This window comes from Sus scrofa, chromosome 8, assembly GCF_000003025.6.
Source record: "Sus scrofa isolate TJ Tabasco breed Duroc chromosome 8, Sscrofa11.1, whole genome shotgun sequence".
Lineage (NCBI taxonomy): Eukaryota > Metazoa > Chordata > Mammalia > Artiodactyla > Suidae > Sus > Sus scrofa.
In genome coordinates, this window is record NC_010450.4 from 24654227 (window position 1) to 24670764 (window position 16538).

The window sequence follows — 16538 nt, forward strand, 5'->3', positions numbered from 1 at the left end:
CAATTGAAGGATAGATTTAAACAGTAGACATACTGAAAGTACAATTAGTAGTTCAAGAGCATTTCTATTTTAAATCTTGTCAGATAATGCCAGTTTTACAGTCCTAAATAAAGATTATCAGAGGCTACTGCACCAGTGGGTAATAACATCATGTTTAATTTCTATGCAAAGCTTAATTTATTGTTTTACTGAATATTTCTCTACTATAATAAGCACTGAAAAAAGACTGTTGAACAAGATAGGATGGAGTTTGCCTTATTTTAGGAAGTGATAGCAATGTATAAGCTGAATAAATAAGAATACATATCATACACATAAGCAAAAGAATTAATATAAGGTGTTACAATTTAGAGTGAGATAGCTGCCAATTTAAATCGGTAGACTGCTAAGAAGGAACCAAGGAAGCAAAGATCAGAAGAGGAATATTTTCTGTCCGAAGTAACTAACACTGGAGACAGCATCCATGTTAAAGATGTGATAAGAGGGCCACTGTGGCTGAAACGTGGTGGAAAAGTGAGAGCATAATATAGTGCAACATGAGATCCGATAGGCAAATATGAACAAGAGCAGGATAATGAGTTGGAATTTTATTCTAAGGATAAGAAATCCATTGGAAATGTGTTAAACAAAGCATAATTTAGACCTTTAAATTATCATCCTGGCTGCTAAAGAAAGAGTAGTAGGAAATCAAATGTGGAGAAAAGGGAAGCCAAACAGAACGTGTCTTCGTAAGCCTGGGCTGCCAGAACAAAATACTATAGACTGGGTGGCTTAAACAACAGAGATTTAGTCCTCAACGTTCTAGGGGCTAGGAAATGCACAATCAGGTGCCAGCATAGCCTGGCTCTGGTCCGAGCTCTCTCTCAGGCTTACAGACAACCCTTTTCTGGCTGCCCTCATCTAGCTGAGAGAGGAAGGAGGCAAGCTCTCTGATATCTCTTCATATAAGGACACTAATCCTACCATGAGAGCTCTACCCTCATGACCTCATCTAAACCAAGTTATTTCCCAAAGATCTCATCACTAAATATCATCACATTAAGGGTTAGAGCTTCAACATATGGCTGGGGCTGGGGCACAGAACCAAAGATAATTCAGTCCATAGCAATGAAAACAATTGCAAGAGTCTGGGTGCAAACAGATGGTGGTTCAAGACCAAGATCCTATGAAAGTCAGAGAGAAGTAAGTAGCTTCTCTCTGAAAGTAAATTTATTCAAATGATATAGCTTTAAGAAGAATCAAAAATAGTAGAGTTAAAAAGAGACTGATGCGAGGAAATCAGAGTATTCAAACATAGCTCCAAAACGATTGGCTTGAGTGACGGATAGTGGTGCCGATTAAGAATATGGAAGACCTAGTAGAAGCAAATTTAGAGGGAATTATCAATATGTCTGCTATGGCCAAGTTACCTTTAAGTTTCTGAACAGGGGTCAAAGTTGCAATATCCCAATAAGTAATTGAATTTATGAGTTTGTATTTTTCTGGAAAAACTAGGATTGGAGATATAGTCTGAGGAAACCACATACAAATGGCATTTAATATTAGGCAGTTGGATAGAATCATCTAGAGAAATGTATAAATAGAGATAAGTAGAAGGTTCAAGACTGAGCCAAGACTAAATAATAATATTCAAGAGCTGAGCAGATGAGAAAGTACCAAAAATAGATACTAAGGGAGGCTGATGAGAAAGAGAAATGGGAAAATAAGAAGTCAGAAAGCCAAGAGAAGGAAGTATTTAAATGATGGAGGAGTCCACTGTCTTGATGGTTTAAATGCAGTGCTATCAGTGGAGGACTTGCGGAGTGAATCATAAATCGAATATGGGGTTAGGAAATGAGGATGCTGAATATGGACAACCATTTAAATAATTTTAGCTAGGAAGTGCAGTGGAAAAAATAGGGTCATAGCTGAAGGGAAATGTAAGGCCAGAAGATATTTTTATCTTAATTGGAGATTCTAGTACATATTTGTATGCTGATGGAAATTATGGCATGGCAGGGGAGAAATCAAGAATGCATGAGAGAGAATAATCGGAGGGCATCAATTGAGAAGGCAAAAATAGATGTGATCCAGAGCTCAGGCAAAACAGATGTTGTTGACAGGAGCAGGATACACATCTGTAGTAACAGAGCTGAAATCAGAGAATATGTATATAGATGAAGGTAGGCCGGTAGATTGGGTGTGAGGATGATGAGAGATTTCCCAAAGAATATTCATACATTTCCATAACTGCAGAAAGTTTCATTGTACAGCACTAATCCAGATGATTTCTACCATATAAAAAATGTAGAAACGTATTCATCCATTTCTTCAAAAAATGCACATTTTGCAATTTTTTGTAAATCAACTATACTTTTTTTGTGAAAAAAATTTTGTGTGTGTGTGAAAAAAAATTTTTTGGTGTGAAAAAATTCCACTATTCATTCTATCTCTGAGTAGCTGTGCATAGCAAAAAGGCACGAAATGGAATTTTTTGAATGTAGACTTTGGTGTTCTTCATGGGCCTTAGCTCAGTGTCAGACTTCTGTAGGCTTCCAGTTATGACTAAACAGTTACTGATAAGATCATTGATACCATCTTGTCCTTGGCAGGCTGAGAAGGGATTTCTTTTTTCTCTTTTTTTCTTTGTCTTTTTAGGGCTGCACCCACAGCATATGGAAGTTCCCAGGCTAGGGGTTGAATTGAGCTGCAGCTGCCAGCTTACACCACAGCCACGGCAATGCGGGATCCAAGCTGCGTCTGTGACCTATAACACAGCTCATGGTAATGCTGGATCCTTAACCCACTGAGTGAGGCCAAGGATCAAACCACGTCCTCATGGATGCTAGTAGGGTTTGTTACTGCTGAGCCACAACAGGAACTCCCGAGAAGGAATTTCTTAAAAAGTTATTAAAGTCTGCCTTCAAAGTCACTTCAACGCTGTCCTTACATAGGGTAGGATAGTACAAGGTGGAGTTCCTCTATGGGGCTTGCAAAGAGAATTTTAGGAAATTCCCTTTAACAGCTATAAGGAAGAGTTGGATCTCTTGCTTTTTTTCCCCATTCTCTTCCAAACCAGTTCTTCCTAAAGATCTAAACACATTCCCTTCAATCCATTTTTTCTATTTTAAACCTGAAAAGTATGTTTATACTTGGTGTACATTAAATATCTAATTTGATTTTTTCCCAATAATTAGCCAATTATCCTTAAGATACGTATGTGTTAAAGCCCCATCCTTTCCCCATTACATTAAAATGTCAACCTTATTATATACAATGCCACTATTTTATTTGTGCATATTTTGCATTTATAGCATATATGAAATATATATTTACATATTAACATCTGCTGTTAAGTTTCAGATATTTTGTATTTGATTATTCATTTGTCCTTTTTCCATGATACGTTACTTTTTATTATTGTGGACTTAGGGTACAGTATACAAGTATCTTATCATTAGTTCCTTTATTCAAAAAGTTATTAGCTTTTCTGCTATATTTTTCTTTATGACATACATTTCAATAATTTGGCTGTGCTCCAGCGTATGTTCTGTATATTTTAGAAAACTCATGTTTGTTAGAATTTTTATTATAAATTAGTTGAAAATATTGCTATTTTAATGTTATGATATAACCCCTTAGGTTATTAGGAATTTTATATGATTTAAAAATTTTATAATTCTTTATAAAACCCATCATAGTTCATTCCTAGACTTATAATAATTGTTATTCCCATAATAAACATTTTTACATTATTTCATAAATTTTTTTTATTGCATGTTGGTTGTCTATGCAACTAACATACTGCATGTACCATCTTATTAATTTTCATACGATCGCCTTGGATTTTGTTAAGATGAATAATTGCATTATCTCCATAAAATAACACCTGAAAATGATAAAAACAAATCCTGATAATCATATATATTTTTCCTTTCCTTGGCTAATATTTTATCTTTTTGTTGAATTAGTGGACATATTTCTACTCTTTTTTTTTCCTCACTAGAATTTTTATTTGAGACTCCAGTAAATATTGTTTATCAGACTAGAGAATTTATTTTTGGGGGGATGGGTGGTGTTTAGGGCTGCATCTGCGGCATATTGACGTTCCCAGGCTAGGGCTCGAATCGGAGCTGCAGCTGCCGGCCTATACCACAGCCACAGACAGCAATATGGGATCTGAGCCACTTCTGTGACATACAGCACAGCTTGAGGCAACACTGGATCCTTAACCCACTGAGCGAGGCCAGGGTTCAAACCTGCATCCTCATGAGTACTAGTCAGGTTCGTAACCTGCTGAGCTACAACAGGAACTGCAAGAAATTTCTTTTGATAACTAAATTATTAATAGTGAATATTGGAAGTGAATTTTATATGTAATATAACATTTGAGGGCACCTGGAAAAATATATATTTATAATAATATGTTGCATGTATATAGTAATCAAATTTTGACATTATAAATTATACAAAAGTATTTCCTGAGGTGAAAACACCATTTTAAAAACATTCCACATAACACTGTAAATCAACTGTAACGAATTTTTTTTAAATATTCTGTATCTTTCTCTTTCTTGAATCAATTTTTCATTTTTATTATAGCACAGTTGTGAATAATTCTTTCAGAGTGCATGGTAAACTTTGGAGTCTTTGTCTGCACGAACATACATTTTGCCTTTTGACTTGAGTCCTTGGTTAGTTTGACACAGCAGTCTCTTTAAAAGAGTATCCTTAGGAATATGACCTTCATCACCTAATCACTAAAAAAAAGAGCTAGTGTTAACCTAATTATTCATACATTACAGACAACTTTCGCTTTCTGAAAATTTTTGGACTTTAAATTTTTTATTTTTAATTATTTTCATTTTTTTACTTGATGTCTGAAACTTTATCCCTCTAGCCCTCGGCATTTCTGAGAATTTGTTTTTATTATTACAACTTTCATTATTTTTTATCACAAAGGATTCCTCCCCCATCATTATTTTTCCTCTCCTCAATTTTCTTTTAGATGGCTATGAGAAAAAGCTAGTCCGCTCTCTTTTTCATAACCTTTCTCTCACCCTTCACATTTCCTTGGCCTTTTGCACTTGCTTCTTAGAGAATGCCATGGCATAGGCATGCCATCAGTATACTCATCAGCTTTGTCTTTTTAATTCAGCTAGAGGAACGTTGATATTTTTAATTTGCACCTACCCTGATTCTTCTTTTACTGCAGTTCACTGTTTGCTTGGATTTCAATTTTTTACATTGTAATCTTTCATACATATAACATAAAATATATGTAACATAGCAATAAGCTATGAACCGTGATAATAAAGTGAACAAAGAGAAAAACAAAAAAATAATCAAAATGCTCAAAGCTACCTATGTTCTCTCCAATTCTCATTCCTCTGTATCCATACTTTGAATTTTTTGTTATTTATTTTTTCATCTTTTTCAAACTGAATTATCATCTATGTATGTAATCCTAAATATATTAAGATTAAAAACAATGATAGTGTCATACATATATAGTCCTTGGAACCTTTTTTCACTGAGCTATGTGTTTCTGAGATTCACACATGTTGTTGAATTCACATTTTTCTCAAGACTGTATAAAAGTCCACTGTATAAACAGTCCACAATTTTTTACCCACTCTTTAATGAACAAGTAGCTCACGTTTCTAGTTTTTTGTTTTGTTTTTGCTTACTATTTCAATCAATGGTTTCTTCATGCATGTATGCAAGAGTTTTATAGATAATATACCTAAGAATGGAATTTCCAGGATATACATAACTTCAGTTTCAGAAGATAATAGTTGCTGTTTTCTAAAAGTATTATACTAGGGAATTCCTGTTGTGATACAGCAGAAACGAATCCATGAGGATGCAGGTTTGATCCCTGGCCTCCCTCAGTGGGTCAGGGATCCGGCATTGCTGTGAGCTGTGGTGTAGGTCACAGACGAGGCTCAGATCTGGCATCGTTGTAGCTGTGGCTGTAACTTTGATTTGACCCCTAGCCTGGGAACCTCCATATGCCACAGGTGCAGCCCTAAAAAACAAAATAAAAAATAAAAAAATAAAAGTGCCATACTAACTTGTATCTAATGCTTAAATTAATTATTATAACTCCATAATCCTATGTAGAAATCCAGTAAAAAACACTATTCCTCAAATTATTTTTCAAAAATATCATAGCAAGTTTTTTGCATCCCTTCTGTCAATTACATTTCAGTACTCTTTGTCAAGTATTGTAATTTGAGGGTAGAACACCATTAATCTTTACCATTATTCTTCCCATACATTATGTGCAATGCCTCATCATTTATCCAAATATTATTTTATGATTATCAGGAGTGTTTCATAGTTCTCAGTAGCACATGCCCTAGTCTACTTAAAAGGGCATTTCTTGTGCTGAATTACTCAAATTATATCACAGAATTCTGCATATAAATTGCTTTTTTGCTTGTTTGCTTGTTTGAATAATCTAATCTCTACACATCCCTTTAAAGTCTAAAGTTTGATCTCCGAGCATCCTCCATATAATCCTAACTTTGTAGTAAAAATCCCAAAGGCATACCCAGGACAAGACAGAACCATTGTATTCCCTTGAATCATGCCTTGTTTCTTTGGTGGTCCAAGTCTGACTCACAGTACAGAGTATAGAGTTAATCTGAAATGCAGTTCAGACAAGTTTGGGGCCAAGTTTTACATATCAACCCAGATTTAAGTTAGGGTATCACTATAAAAAATCTTGATGAAATCCATTTGAATATTGTTCTATAGCATAAACATTATCCTATTCTTTCTTTAACTCCACTTGAGACTTCTTGAATTAGGTGCTGGATAATGTCTATCTTCATAGTTACCTCCTGACTATGACTTGCTGCCTCTATTACCTTTTCATTCTCTGTTTATCATCATTTGTCTCCTTCTAATTTTTTTATTCTTTACCTGTACGTTTTTTTTAAAAATCCTGATAGTGATACAATCAGGAATATCATACCTTTTTTTTTTTTTTTTTTTTTTTTTTTTTTTTTTTTTTGGTCTGGTTGTCTTTTTAGGGCCTCACCTGCTGCATACTGAGGTTCCCAGGCTAGGCGCCGATCAGAGCTGTAGCCGCCAGCCTACACTACAGCCACAGCAACGTCAGATCTGAGCTGCATTTGCAAGCTACACCACAGCTCACAGCAATGCTGGATCCTTAACCCACTGAGTGAGGCCAGGGATTGAACCTGCCAGAACCTGCAAGCTCATGGTTCCTAGTTGGATGTGTTTCCACTGCACCATGACAGGAACTCCCATATCTTTCTCATACAGAGTCTCTAAAGGTTAAAAAAGGAAGGTATGTGAATGAAGGAGGACACAATGTTTTGCATCTCAGCCAAATTCAAATGGTTTACAATATAGGGAACCTTCTATTACTCTATAGCGGTGTTTGGATATAAGGTGTCTTCGTTCACATTTAACCCCAAACCTGCCCACTTCTCAGAAGTTATCATTCCCACCCCCAAATTCTATTTTTTGTATGCAGATATATTTCCTGGCTGTTTTTATTTTATTTTATTATTTTTTTTAGGGCACACCTACAGCATATGGAGAGTCCCAGGCTAGGGGTCGATTTGAAGCTGCAACGTCAGGCCCAAGCCACAGTCACAGCAAGAACAATGCAGGATCCTTGTCCCACTGAGCGAGGCCAAGGATCGAACCCACATCTTCATGGATACTATTCAGGGCTGTTACCACTGAGTCATAATGAGAAGTCCTCCTGGCAGTTTTTAATGTGTTTTTCTTATCTATTACATGGCAATTTTTGTCTCTCATATCTATGTTTTAATCCCTTGATATTTTTAACAGTTTTGGCCGAAGGTAAAAACTGAGTTTAACAAGGAAAGAGTGGCAAGTCTCTACCTTCAATTTGATGTATAAGAGATGGATTATACAATGAAGAACTGAATGAAAAGGTCATCAACAGGAAAGAACAGAATGTGAAGACAGGAAATATATTCTATGTTCTCAGAAAACAACCATGTGGAATGGCACACATGGTTATTTTATTGCTAGCCATGCTTCATTGATTTACAACAAAATATCACTGAAAGCAAAACCAGAAACACCTTCAAAACTGAAATGGGTATACATGGCATTTTTTAAATAAAAATTGCTAAGTTTGGGGAGGAAGAGTCCCTTTTATTAGATCATGTTTCCCCAAAAGCAACATAAGTAGAGGACTTAAACTGATGTGGTTAGTATCAGTGATGTCCCAAGGAGCAGAGGTGAGGAATCAGGAAGAGAAACACAAAGCAGTATAAAGGTACATTATGTAAGTGGCTCCACTATTGATTCCTTAAACTAAAAGGAGGAAATTAATAGAATATCCAATTAAAATATCATCTGGAAGAGGAAGAATGTGCCTTAAATATCTCTAAATCAAAGATTTTACTTATAACCTGAGAAACGCTACCGAGGGAAAAGGCTAACCAAAAATTTGTTTCTCTTGTCAAAAGAGATTAACTCATGCTCTTAGAAAGTGGTAACACATGGTTTGAACAAAATCTTCTGAATCTATAAGTATCTTAGAAGTAGAATGAAAATCCAATTTTAGAATTAATAATCCTTACTTCACTAATTTATATACATAGTAATGATTTATTCTTTCCAGTTCATTCTTTAGATGAAACTGCAAAGAAATCATTTTAGAATTTAATGTCGAGGGAAAAATCTTTAATGGCTATGGTGGGTTCTTGGTTATTCTCTTATAAAACAAAGTATGTTGTCCATTATGCAGTTCTACAAGAATCAAGTCATTAGCCACTACAGTTTCAGACACACACACACCCTGAAAGGAATCCAGGGAGAAGATAAGGATAAGGCACCTTGTGCTCTGGGAAAACACGTAGAACGCAGATAGATACTTTAGTTATAATCATTAACTGAGATAACTGTTCCTCATTACTAGCAGTAATCTCTACCAAGAAGCATCCCTTTGCCAAAACCATACATACTGACCTACTGCCTCACCTCTTTGGAGCAGTTTCTCAGAGTTATCTGAGAAGCTCTCTCCTGGGCTATAGTCCTCAAGAAGCCATTGATTAAACTCAACTCACAATTCTTACAGGGTGCATTTTTTCCAAGTCAACACTCCAATAAAATCATGTTCGAATGGGAGGGATACATTTGAAAATGTCTTCCAATGTCAAATGTACCCCTCCCATTCAAAAATGATCACTTATGAAACAATTAACAAATATAATATCCCTCAAATGATTTTCCTCTTACTTGTCTCCTGGTCTAAACTTCCTCTGTTGAATTATTTTAAAATAGATTTTCAAAATAATAATCATTATTCCAATGTGCCCTACTTTTTACCTATTTTCAGCTTCTATCTTCCACAAATACAGTGTGAAAGTGGTTTACATATTGTTTTACAATTTAAACATCTGGGCAAATGAATTCACTTTTTTTTTATTGCTTTATGCAAAAACCATGAAATCAAGTGCTTTAAGAAATTATTGCTCCTTTTACAAAAAGATCAGTGCTATTTAGTATAATTTTGCATACATTAAATGTGCAAAGTTATAAAGTACAGTTAATGATTTTATTCTCCAGCATGGGAGGTGACTTCCAATTCTTTAACCCCACCCTCAACTCACACACACATACACACACACACACAAAATGTTCAATGTGTCTATTCTGTTTAGCTTAATTACTTCAAGCACCATTATTCTTTCATAATCACATATTTTAATGCCATTTTAAATGTATATAGCAAAATAACAACTGTTTAATACCCTTATTTTAAGCTTTATGTGGATAGCTTCAAAACCTTAAACAATTCTGCACAAGATATTTTCAGTCATAGTAATATTGGGCATGTGTGACAGAGGTGTTCAGCTGCTTCCATTTTCACACAAATGTGGGAATGGAAGCCTGAGGCAATGTGAATAGCAGCTCTTCAAACTTCAAAGGATCTATGAAGGATTCTTGCTCTGCTCTTGCCATCCTGAATTGGCCTATGCTTGGGGAGCAATTAAAATTAAATAGCCTCCAAACAGCAAAAAGTGAAAAGCTCTAGTTCTGAGTCTGAACATACTCTATCACAGTAGAGGCAAAGAAGTGCTAAGAAAAAGCAAAATGACAGAACAGAGAAGAGGGACCTGACAGTCTGTATTCAGAGTATATATCTGCCAAGACAGTATTTAATTGAGAGCATATTTCTTCATGTTTCCTACTCTTTTAGAAGAAATATGTGCATGTTTTATATTTATATGTATATAGGCATACACACATGCACATCCATAATAATCATTATGTACTATTACAAGGTCAATACATTGTTGGAAATTAATAATTTAAGTGTATTAAGCAGTTGTTATACTTCCTAACTTCAGCACTGTAAAGAAATCCCCTAGCATTAGTCACAAAATTTTACAGTGCCTATGAAAAGTGCAGTAAACTTTCACTTTTCTGAGATTACATAATCCGTCATCATGGATGATTGACGTCTTTTCTATCCCATATATCACTTTTTTGAAAGTTTTATCTGGTTACACAGTTTTATTTGGCTTAAGCTGAATTATAGGGGAAAGTCAATTTGAAATTCAGAATTAGCTATTCACACTGAGAATCAAAAAATCACACACACACACATACACCGCTTATTAGTCACATGATTTGATTATTAGACTGATTTGTACAATGATTGTCCTAGTGCACTGTCTTCTTATATATGACATTACTAGTTTAAGGAATTCTTTACCAGAATGATAAAAGTTGAAAAGAACTTATTTTTTTTTTTTTCTTTTTAGGGCTGCACCTACGGCATATGGAGATTCCCAGGCTAGGGGTCAAATTGGAGCTACAAGCAGCTGGCTTACATCACAGCCATAGCAACATGGGATCCCAGCCACATCAGCAACATACACCACAGCTCATGACAACATGAGATCCTTAACCCACTGAGAGAGGCCAGGGATGGAATCCACAACCTCATGGATACTAGTTGGATTCATTACCACTGAACCACAATGGGAACTCTGAAAATAACTTAATTGTTAATTCAAGGAACTCCTGACAAGCCATTTAAGACTGCTCAGCTTTTCAAAAGAGAGAATAAATGGCTGTTTACACACCTAGATGCTCCAGAATCTCTGCCCCAAAACATGCTATTCCACCTATCCTAAACTATTATACATGATCCTTACCCAAAACAAATCAAGCCCTTAGATTGAACGACTCAATTTAGGCCAAACCACCAAATGACATAAATATGGAGACTTTGCACTTTCCATCCTAGGATCCACTAAGCTTATGTCCAACTAGTGCTCCTTTCCACTGCCCTATCAAGGGGTTAAGATGGAGCCAGCATGCAGCATCCCACTGGGTGATGTATATTTAGATAACTGAAAGGCAAAGGCAATTGAGAGGGTCCAGGGCAGGAGACATGCCCCCAGGTCCATAGTTATTCTCAACCACTTTAAGAGAAAAATTGTTGCTGCGATGTTCAACCCAACAAACATACATGGGATCTTATCTCAGAACTTACACACACTAATGGAGAATTTATGTGACATCATCTATAGTGATATAGCTTTGACTTTCTCCAATATGCTACTGATTTCACATTTTTTTTATATTGTATTCAAAAATTTCGCTGTATTTCTCATAACTCCAACTTATTCCATACACACATATCTAAAATAAGGAAGGAGGAGGAGGAGAAAACAAAGAAGAAATCTCTTTCTGACTGTCTACCTAGGAAAGTGGAAAGTGTGGAAATAAAGGACTACAGAAACCTAAGGTTTGGGTTGCAAATTGACCCACATTTACAGTGAGAGAATCTTTCTGGGAAACAAATGTTAACAATGCTAGAAATCATGGCTACCAGAAGAATCTTGAACTATTTGAGGAGAAAAATTATTTTAAATGAAGAATTAAACTGTTTCCATATATAGTGATGATAATTTTTATAAATGATTTTATTATTTTTCTCATTTCAATATCATCTTTATTGAAGATTCTTCTCTCTGTATCCACTCCTTGCCTCCACCCCATATGGCTCCCTTTATCTAGCCCTGAATCTCTCTAGGAAAGACTGTGTTGTTTCATAGATCTGGAACCAAACTGGAGAAATTTGATAAGTTGTGTAAAATGCTTAGTAAACTATCTGGCACATAGTAATCATTCAATAAATGGAGGCTGATACCACTGACAGCTTTGCATTTGTTTAGATACAGGCAGGAGTTTTCTTTCCTCCTAAGAACTCTTGTGTTCAATGTAAAATATGTGAAAACACAGAAATAAATATGAAAAAAGTAATAATTATCCCACTATCATATAAACATTTGCTAAACATTATTAACATTTGCTATATCTCCTTCCTTTAAATTTTCCAAATGTATATTTGTATATACTTACATGATTCTAAAATTTAAATATATTGAATTACCATTTTTTTATTTTGTCATTTCATATAATGTTATTACATGAGAATTTTTGTCTTAATATGGTGTAGAATTACGTTTAAAGTATGATGAGCCTACTAAATGACCTTAATTCCAAAACTCTTACATAGTACTCAATTTTTAGCAAATGTTAGTCTTATGAGTTCTTAATTCATGGTGCCAGGGCTTGAATCTATCAATTATTAGCTACTTCATTTTGAATTCTTAACATCCCTATTGCTCATGTTTTATCTGGAAAATAGGAAAATACACCTCACAAAAATGCTGTGGTGTTAAATGACACAATTCATTCAGAGTATTTACTGAATCAATTATTCAATAAAATTTATCAATTTACCTCATAAGCAAATAAATAAATTGATTAAAGAAAAATTATAATAAAGCTTTGAAATATATTTTGTGGTTAATAAACTCACCTATTTTAGAATAAAACATATTTTAAAGTCTATATTTATCTATTTGCGATCTTTCTGAAACTTTCCATATGTATCCTCTGCTCAACATCCCCCATGTGCTATAACTGTTCACTACATTTTTTTGGTAATTCAACCATGACACTTTATTTGAAAATCATCATTTTCTCTTTCTTCACCAATTCTCTAAGTGTAACATGATATCAGTGAACATTCTCAGTATTACTAAGAATATACTTAAAATTCAACTTGGGTTCCTATTTCACAAATCTAGTTGGTAGTCAGCATAAGTGGAAAGATTTATAAAAAGGTTTCATTCATTCTATTTCCAAAATAATTTCTGCAGTTAAACAGAGTATTAAAATACAAACAGGCATGCACACGCGCAGAAACACACACACGTACATGCCATCAGAGCTACTGAAATTCTCATAGGGTAGATAAATGCAGACAAACATGAATACTGCAAAGTCACCATCTCTGGAGCAAAATGAACATCAAAACACGTGAAGACAGTTATCCCTAAGGAAAAATAAAACTATAGGTAGCCTGAAATATTTAAATTAAATCACATTCTAATATGCAATATACTCCCTGAGAGAAATAATTGAAGAGGAATTAGCTTTCTTAGTCTTCTAGAATACCATTTATTATGCACTGGAATTAAACAAAAAAACATGTTTATGGGATTATATACCTCTACATATATAGGTATGCAGATAAGTGCAGACATCTTAGTTTGCTATTGCTTTTGTGACATGTTACCACAAATTCAATAATTTAAAAAAATTATTATCTCACAATTCATAGATCACAAGTACAGTAGTAATCTTAATTTTGTCTACAAAGTCTCTTTTGCCATGAATAACATAGGGCAGTGAAGGTCATAGGAGACAAAATCTTACCCACCATCAGAAGAATCTTCATCTTTTATACACATATTCAAAACATTTTTTTGAAGCTTAAATTGTATGATAGGAAACACGTTTAGGATTTAACCCTAAATTATTTGATTTAATTCTCACAATATATCAGCTAAGTAAATATTATTATAGACATTTCATAGATGAGAATGCATCTATTCAAAATTGTTAACTAGCTTGTCCAGCAAAACAAAATGAGTTTAAGACCAGCCTGTATTTGAACCTAGAGCTACCTGATTCCAAAATTCGGACTTCTAACTACTTTGCATTTTATCAGTGTGACAAAAAAATAAACACTCATGTGAAGATTTTTATAAGTTAGCTAAAGTCTAAATATGAAGTAATGAATCATCTGTTGAATTAATTTTTGCATATGTCAACAGATTTAATAAGAAGATAACTGAAGAGTACCATGGTGATAATTAAACACACACACACACACATGCTGTTGTTGCCTAAAGGTTTTTAGAAAAAAATTATTTTCAAATCATCTATATAGGTTCAGCAATACATTACTGCAATTAAATGTAAGTTTTAAAGCTTTTACAAAGCATTCAAGCATTCTTCCTGAACTTTATTTCTAGTGAAATGTAAATATAAAATTCAATCTACTTTTTAAATTTATTTTCTCATTCTCTCTACCTCTATTTCATACCTTTTTTTTTTTTTTTTTTTTTTGGTATCAGCACAGGAAAACAGTAGGTTTATTGTAGAAAAATAGTACTCTTATGGAACTTACAGAAACTGGTCCCCTAATTTATGGTTAGTGGAATTATATCTTCCTTATTCCTCCAGGAGCAAATTATTTTCTAATGGGCTAGTATTACCTATGCATTTTAGATAATACTCATTCATCACGGAGGCTTGTGCATGGACACAAGGAAAAGGGGAGTTAAATAACCGATTTACTAGTAAATTATCACGTTGTTGGTCTCCTTGATTTTACTCTCTTTTATCCTTGAAAGTAGCTAGGCAAATAAATATATTCTTAGGCTTGTCTACCTTTGTCCCACACTTCAAATGTATAGTGCTCTTATGCCATCAGTTACACCTTTGTGTCCTTTCAAAACACAAAGCGGACCCTACAGCCTCACATATCTATGAACACAGTTAACGCCTGTCATTCCTGTTACTCACAAGACAATGATTTTGCTCAAGGGAGGTGGTAACATTGCTGCTACTTGTTTGTTATCTGTCTGGAAGTAAGCCACTCACAGATAAGAGTTATGTTGAATTCCATTTGCTTGTCAACTTTGTGACATCTTTTTGCTGTGGCTGTGTGTGTGTGTGTGTGTGTGTGTGTGTGTGTGTGTGTGTGTGTATCTCTCTCTCTCTCTCTCTCTCTCTCTATATATATATATATATATATATATTTTTTTTTTTTTTGCTTTTTAGGGCCACACTAGTGGCATATAGAGGTTCCCAGGCTAGGGGGTCTAATCAGAGCTACAGCTGCTGGCCTATGCCACAGTGTGGCTATATACTTTGTGATTATGTTTTCATCATTTTCTGCTGATTATATTACTGAGAGGCTTTTTCTACAGTGACAGTTTCTATTCGATGTTGATTTTTAACCATGGATCTCAGTTTGGGGACAAGGAATAACAGTTTAAAGGAGGGTACTATTCTTTTCATGATACATAATTTTCTTATAAATCAGAAATCCATTAGATAGTGCAAAATGACCTCAAATTGAGGGTTACAAAATTATGCATGCAATTTTCAGTGAATTAGTGTTAGACAGATTTTATAAATGTAATTCTCCAATCAATCTTGGTATACACAACTTTTTGTCAGCCTGTTCTAGGTGTATGATAGAGTACAATAAACAGAGTCAGCTCTGAGAGGTCAGACTGCTCTACTTGGCATTCCCACCCTATATAGTAATAATATTATACAGTCCCAATACTCTAATTCTTAAAAGTTTTATCAAAATCTAAAGGGAGGATGTCACAACTTTCCAGTTAAGAGCCTCTCAAAGTCACATCATTTTTAGATGATGAGGGATTGGCTCTGGATAAAATGGAAATTATTTTAGAATGTGTATATCATGACATACAATTTTTAATATGGTGTTGAATCGTTGCACTGCTATTTTATAGCTATGTAATATAAAAAGATAACTTTATCATCTACTTAAATCCTAAAAATACTATGTTCAAAAATAATAACAAAAGAATGACAGAAGGAATTCCATTCTGTGTGTCAATAAGCACCTATACCTTTTCCCCAGGTACAGTACTCATGTCTGCCTTTTTAATTTACTTATTTACTAACTTATTTTTCTTCCGTTCTTCATGACCTGGTCTTTCTCAAATTGCAGGTATATTAAGCAATAGGGTTTCATAGAAAGATTACAGCTTAACATCTTTGTCTCAAAGCTGAATTTTATTTTTTAATGGATATATTTCAGTGGATCTTATAGCTTAAAACAATTTCAGCATTATTTACTGCTATTACGTACAAAGAAAACGTTATGGTTGAAAAACCTGAGACTTTAAAATTCTTCACTCTATTTTCTTTCAGTCTTTTCTAGTAAAGTGAATAATTTCCATCTGAGTTGATTTAGTCCATGTAATACCTTGTTATCAGCAGTAAAGAGCAAACAATGTACACTAACATGCAGGCTTTCCAATCACTGCCAGAGAGACACAGACTCAACAGGTGCAAGTTCTGCCTCTCAAGGTAATGGAGGCAGCAGATGTATATCATCCCAGGTGCAACTATCTTTCATTTCTGGTTGCCTGCTTCCCAACTACCTAAACAATGCCAATCAC

At 34.5% G+C, this 16538-nt stretch overlaps 1 long non-coding RNA gene across 2 annotated transcripts in view; it reads left to right on the forward strand.

Moving 5' to 3' along the window:
• The window catches only part of LOC110262071, a 41577-nt gene extending 30768 nt beyond the window's left edge, over nucleotides 1-10809 (forward strand). For both annotated transcript variants that reach the window (XR_002346597.1, XR_002346596.1), the window contains one exon: nucleotides 7816-10809. This is a non-coding gene — a long non-coding RNA (uncharacterized LOC110262071). The remainder of the gene's footprint in view (nucleotides 1-7815) is intronic.